Raw genomic sequence first — 7096 nt, forward strand, 5'->3', positions numbered from 1 at the left:
ACACTCCATTTTTACCTAGGCCCAATATTATTATTATTATTTATTTTTCTTATTATTATTATTATTATTATTATTTTGTTATCATTATTATTTTTAGTATCTTTATTATTATTATTATTATTATTATTATTATTATTATTTTTTACTATTATTATTGTAAGTAACATTATTATTATTATTATTATAAAAAAAAGAAAAAAACAAAAAAGGAAAGATTTTTAGGGTTTTGGGGGCCAGAGAGCCTATTTATAGGCTCATTTTCACAAGCCAAAAGCGGGGCGGAGACAAAAACAAAAAAAAAAAACCTAAGCCTCCCGTTGGTTCTCCCTTGTCCACACACAGCCGCAGCCTCTCTATCTCCATCATCTCTTTGAAACATAACCACTCGCAGCTTCTTCTTCTTCTTCTTCTTCTTCTTCTTCCTGCCAGTCTTCTCCTCCAACCTCTGCGCCAGCTTCTTCTCTCCCAACTCCCTCTGTAACTCTCCTGCTTCCCCTCTTTCTCCCATCTCCACTACGCCAGACTAGCACCCGAGCGCCCCCCTTTCTTCTTGCTCACGTTCTCAACCAACAACCACTGGCCTCCTCTGCCGCCAGTCCATAGGATCCAGCCGCCACAGCTCCTCCGGCCATCCCCTGCAACTCCAACCGCCGCATTCCAGTACCAGAACAGAAGCAGCCAGCCACCAACACCCCGAGCCCTCCATCACGGCATTACGGGTTTCAGGTGGGAAGGCAGCAGCAGCGTGGCAGGAGGCTACTCTGGAAGTCTTGAGCTGGAAGTCCTCTGTTGGAGCACGAAGCACCAAAAGCAACAGCAACCCAAGAGCCCGGCGTTCGTTTGTGTTTTTCGGCGGCCATCTTTCTCAGTTTTTTCTTTTTTAGTTCCGGCAACAGCACCAGTCATCTTCTCCGGCGCTCACTGCTGTTTTTCTCCGGTGTTCTTTCGGCGTTCGCTCGTCTTTCCGGCCACCCCTGCTCCGGTCACCCATCTTGATCACCACCAGCCGTGAGTCGCCCTTCACCGCACCGGCATCACCAGCCCCACAGGACCTCCGACCACCATCATAGCCCAACACTTGGTGACATCCTCTTCCAGCTCCGGCGGTAAACTCCTTTCATGCAAGCCACACACACGCGCACATATATATGTAAAGTTTAATTTCTTTTTTTTTTTCTATTTTTTTCATTTTTTATTTTTTATCATACATTTAATTGATGTTGTATACATATACTAACTTTAATTTATTTTTCGCAGGATTTTTTTTGTTTTTCATCTTGTGTAATAATATTTATTCAAGTTTTATATATATATATATATATATATATATTTATATATTTAATGTTCATTTGTTTATTTATTAATTAATGAATTTATTTATTTATTTTTCTGTTTCTTTTCTTATTTTGACTTGTTTTAATATTTAAAACTTAAGACTTCATTGTATAGGTGTTTATATTAATATGTTATTTATCGTAGTATGTAGTTAATATTCGCATTTAGGCTTTTTATTATATATATGTTAAATTTTTAAATATTATGTTCACGATCTCATTTAATCGCGGTGATGTTTGTTTAAATTTTTTGTGATAATTACTGTAAATACTAATTGGTTTTCTCTCATTTTTGTAGGTTTCCTTTTTATTTGTGGGGGCTGGTTTCAATTTTTAAATTTTGAATTGTACATATGTTAAATAGGTAACATTATGGTTGATTGAATATTATTGTTAAAGTTTTAATTTTCTTATTGTCATATATTTATTTAATAAATAGTATATTACTATTTAGGGTTGTAATTATGTTTTATTATTATTTAAGCATGTTTAGAGTTTCGATTGGTTTCTAGGTCTAAGATTTAATTTATTTCTATATGGCTTGTATACTAACTTTAGAGATTACATATATATTGATCTTAAGTGATTCCATAATTTCATTATCTTGGTGTCATTTTCATAATCGTGTAAGTACCTAATTTGTCTTCATATTATATAGCTTGCACATTAATTGTAGGATTGGATTGTTTCCCAATTTCATTAGTGGTTTTGCATATTGGTTTTAGGGTTGATTTGTCTCCTTAATTGCATTAGTTGCTCCCATACTTATTATTGTATTTGGTATATTAATTTTAGGATTGATTTGTTTCCATATGTAGTATTGTATATTTACATATTAATTTTAGAGTTTTCCGTGTTTCCATGTATATATATTTTAGGGTTTTGATTAGTTTACATTGTTTTAGGTATTTTTAGGGTTTCCTTTATTACATGTAGTTATTATGGTATTATAGTTATGTATTGTGATATTTTTTTGTTTTATCTTAAAATATTTAGTACTAATTATTTTTGGTATCTTAATATATTTAGTATTAATTATTTTTAATATCTACATTTAATATTAATTATTTTTGGTATCTTATTGTGTTTAGTATTAATTATTTTCAGCATCTTAATATATTTAGTATTAATTATTTTTTTAGTATCTTAATACATTTGTGTTAATTATTTTTGATATCTTAATATATTTAGTATTAATTACTTTTAGTATCTCGATATATTTAGTATTAATTATTATTTTTATATAGTATCTTTAGTGTCTTAATATATATAGTATCATGGTATTTCATTACTTACTTTGATATTTGTAATCTTTTAGCATATATGTATCCCTATTATTATTACATATATTATGGTAATTTAATTTCTTAGTTTATTATCTTATTAATATATATTAAAACCTCCCATACTAGTATTTTCCTATGAAAATTTTATATATAATTTCAAAATTTGGGAGTGTATTTTCTTAATTATTATCCCTATGATTTTAATGCTGGGGAATGAGCCTTCGGGTTTCACGTACCTTTAGTTCTGAGTAAATATGTAAATATTTAGATTTTACATATATTTTTGTATTATTTATTTACTTATTTACTTATTTATTTATTTATTTATTCACTTTGCACGTGTATTAATAAATTTACTAGAGGAGTAATTTTAAAGACTTTTTAGATTAACTTAGGGATAATTATAAATTAATTAGGTACCGTTCGTAAGAACGGACGTGTAGGGGGTGCTTGTACCTTCCCCTCGCGTAACCGAACTCTTAACCCCAGTTATGGTAACGTAGACCCATTTTACCCATAACGGGGTAGTAATCATGTGTTCTAACCGCACTAAAGGTTAGTGGCGACTCCAACATTCCATATTTTTCCTTGAAAATTAAAATTGATTTTTATTTCGCCGCCCGGGGCACACGCGCTCCGGGACGTCGCGACACCAAGCAAACTCTCAATGAAGAATTTTCAAATGAGTATAGAAATTTGAGTGTATATAGATATTTTTGTAGGAAGATACTTGCAACAATAAAGCTCAAAACTCCCCTTCAACTTTCAATTAATTTGCAAGTGAGAAGTATAAGCAAATAAATCTCTCCACTCTTAAAAAGATTTTAGCAAGTAAATGTAAGAGTGAGTATGAAAAAATTTGCTTGAAAATATGTTGTATGGGCAAATGGGAGTATAAGAATTTGAGAAGATTTTTCCTTAATCAATTTGATAATCTCATGCTAATCAATACGAATGAGGGGTATATATAGAATACCTAAAAAAAAAAAATAGTCGTTGAGGACACATTAGGTATTTTGAAAAATTTTAAAATTTTAACCCCAATTAACTACGGTAAAAATCTGACCAACCCAAGAGGTTTTGTCGACCATATTCAAGGTTTCGTTGACCACTTTAATAAGTTTGGTCGACCGTGGCAATTTTGAACTATGGATTTGGTCGACCGTCTCAAGACAATTTTGAACTCTTCGTGGGTTCGGTCGACCAAGACAAAAGTTCGGTCTGTCGAACTTTGAATTTCGGTCGACTGAGCTCATTTTGAACTATAGGTTTAGTCGGCCGAGGAAGGTGGAAAAAAGGTACTTTTGAAGTTCGGTCGACCGAGGAAGTTCACTTCAAAAATGGTCGGTCGACCAAGCCAAGTCAAATATTTGACTTCTACCCGTTTGGTCAACCGAAGCGTTTATAGCGCAGATTGGTCGGTCAATCGAGACTTAGTCAAACGTTGTCTTTCTAGTCTACGGTCTGTTCGGTCGATTGGGATTTTAAATTAAGCCTAAAAATCTAATGTTTTATTAAATCCAATTTAGCCCTTGAGCTTTTTCAACCTTGTGTGAGTAAGCCGTGTCATTTTATCTTAAGGGTATTGGTTCCTATGAGTCAATCTATGGTCCATTGAGCATTAAAACCCTATCATGCATGCAGATGCATTATTACATACCATATTAATATTACAGACCCAAAATAAAACCAAAATGTAATACAATAGAGCACAACATGTCTTCTTCTTTTTCTCTTCATTTTCCCATTGAATATGCCAAAAGTATGTGCTCTTTAAGGTATTTCTGGCATCCACTTCATTTTCATGTGTGTGTTCTGAATGATTAACCTGTTCAAGTACTTAGGCACACACATTAGAAACATGTGGTTTGTCATTATCAAAACCAGGGATCAGACTCAAAAAGTCAACATTTGGTGAAGGGTGGATCCGACGACTTTAATTAGGTCTCAATAAGAGGGATTGGTTTGACCCTCTTTCATCACTTTTTCTATTTGATCTATCTTTTGTATTCTCTCCTCTAGCTCATTCGATCATTGCTCATTGACTCTCACGTTGTTCACGTCCTCCACCTTCTTTATGGGGTTGGTTTTTTCATCGCTCTCCTTCGAGTTTTCTGCTTTCTACTATGAGTCAGGATCAACTGGTTGTTGTCAGGCGATAAGTTCTCCACGACTCTTTTGTTGTAAGAGCATGTTAAACATGTCCTCCATCTTCTTTTGGGAGGCTTCCATTCTCCTTTGGAAGATAAGGAATTCCTCCCTTGCAACTCCTGAATGATCTACAAGCGTAGAGTGAACGGACTGGGGTGATTGATCACCCACAGTAGGGTCGGACCTAGAATTGGTGGTTGTTGCCATGATTCAAGAATCGAGATCGGAAGTAAGATGAACACCTCTCAAAAAGCATTCCTACAGATGGTGCCAACTGTTACAGAATAAAAAGTTGAAGGACCTCTATACATTTTGATCTCAATCACCTGAAAAAGAAGAAATGAGTGGCTTGGAGGACCCAGGGTGTACTACGGGGGATCACTCTGATGCCTAAGTAATGGACTGCTCTTGAGAGGTTGTAAGCAACAGTAAATTTGTGTTAGAATGAGATACCTTTGCCTCTCAGCGATCCCCCCTTTTATAGTGGCGATCACTTTAGCCATTGCAACATCAGCGTGGATCTCTTTGGTTATTATTGGGTTGGAGCTAATTGCTTCGTCCGAGCAATTGACTTGGGCAATGACCGCTTTCATCAATGTTGGGACTTAACTTCCTTTTACTCTGTTGTTGATATATTTAGGGCATATAATGTTTGTATAAAATTTTCATTTTTCATTTAAAATTTTCCTATGAACCACATGATTTTTTTTCTTGCTTTTTCTACCAAACCTATTATTGCATGCTTTTGACATTTATCAAAGAATCACCTTTGTATTTGGTTTTCCCACATCGGTTATGGAAGGGGTTGGTGGTCAGTTATTAAGTGTGAGGGAAAGTCTCACCCCTTGAGCTAGTTTTTGGGATTGAGAAAACCCTAAACCGCCCAACAATGGTATTAGAGCCTTGATTCAACATTCTGCCTTGTATGTCGTGCCGAGGGAGACCTCGATGGTTGCCTTGCTGGGAGAGAACCCGATGTGTGAGGGGGAGATTGTTGGGTTATCACAAATCGGTTGTGGAAGGGGTTCGTAGTCAGTTATTAAGTGTAAGGAAAAATCTCACCCCTTGAGTTAGTTTTTGGGGTTAAGAAGGTCGTAGACCACCTAACACTTTGATCAACTAGAAGAAGATGACATAGATTCGTGTGTTTGTTAATCATCATCTTGCAATAAAATTTTTTAAGACATTTGGTGTAAAGCTCTTGTTGCGCTTAAATCTTCTGCTTATGTGTCTAAAGAGAGAATTGATGCATCTATTTATAAAGTGAGGAAATTGTTCCATCCTCGTGTAATTTAGTAGATTTTTGGATTTATGCCTGAATTTATTTTTAACTTGGGCTTAGTAGATTTTAAGATTTTGCCAGATTTTATTAAGCTAATTCTGGCTTTAGCTTAAATAGACTCTAACAATTCTTTCTTGAACCAAGCTTTGGGGAAGAGTTAACCTAATCGAGCTTAATTCTAACATTATGATCAATTTTTTTTAAAAAACCTTGCCTAAGGTGGCTAGAATTTTTAGAGTGAATAATACTAATCTTTCTCGATTTGTAAAAAGGATGTTAGATCTTTTTTGAAATTTCAAAATTCCTACAAATTTTCCCAACCATTTGATTTTAAAAGTCAATTAATTGTCTTGTAGTCAAGTAAAATTTAAAAACTTACTAATTTTCCCCTCTTTTCTCCTTGACACACATGAAAATGGTATAAATATTGTTTAGATATTCAAAAAATTGGAAGTGCAAACTTATTCATTAGGGATGAATTTATTTCTAGTATCCAAAATTTTATTTATTCCCCTCATTGAGCAAAATTGCACTAGGAAAGTAACTAAATAACTACTAGAATAAAATACAATAACAGCAAAGTTGAGTTGTGGAAGGGCCATATTCTTAAAATCATTTTGTGCTTATAGAGAACAAATCTTGATGCAAATAGTTATTGTGTACACAACTTTTAGGAGGATCACTTAATAAGATTTTAATTTTTCTACACTAACAACTACTTCACTTGTAGTAGTTATAAAATTTGATTATCCAATAGAAATAGAAAACTAATAAAATATCAGGAGAAGTGGCAATTGATGAGCAAAGAATGAAAAATGGAAAAAAAAAAAAGAAAAAAAAAAAGAGGCAAGTTGTTGGTAAAAATACTCGTCGATAAGTTGCTGGAGAGTAGGAAGATGATAATAGAAATGAAGAAGAGATGAGAGATGGCGTTGTGAAACGTGCGGCAATTATGATGAAAGGTATGGAAAAATAAAGAGGTAGAACAATAAAAACATACAAATTTAATGTGATTTGACAATATGCCTATATCCACGGGAGCG

At 33.9% G+C, this 7096-nt stretch overlaps 1 long non-coding RNA gene across 1 annotated transcript; it reads left to right on the plus strand.

Moving 5' to 3' along the window:
* The first annotated feature begins 274 nt into the window (after positions 1 to 274).
* Positions 275 to 1796, plus strand: LOC131151070 (uncharacterized). The gene is made up of 2 exons (XR_009135683.1): positions 275 to 1106; positions 1633 to 1796. It is a non-coding gene; the product is annotated as an uncharacterized LOC131151070 (long non-coding RNA).
* Positions 1797 to 7096: the final 5300 nt, after the last annotated feature.

This window comes from Malania oleifera, chromosome 3, assembly GCF_029873635.1.
Source record: "Malania oleifera isolate guangnan ecotype guangnan chromosome 3, ASM2987363v1, whole genome shotgun sequence".
Taxonomy (NCBI): Eukaryota; Viridiplantae; Streptophyta; class Magnoliopsida; order Santalales; family Ximeniaceae; genus Malania; species Malania oleifera.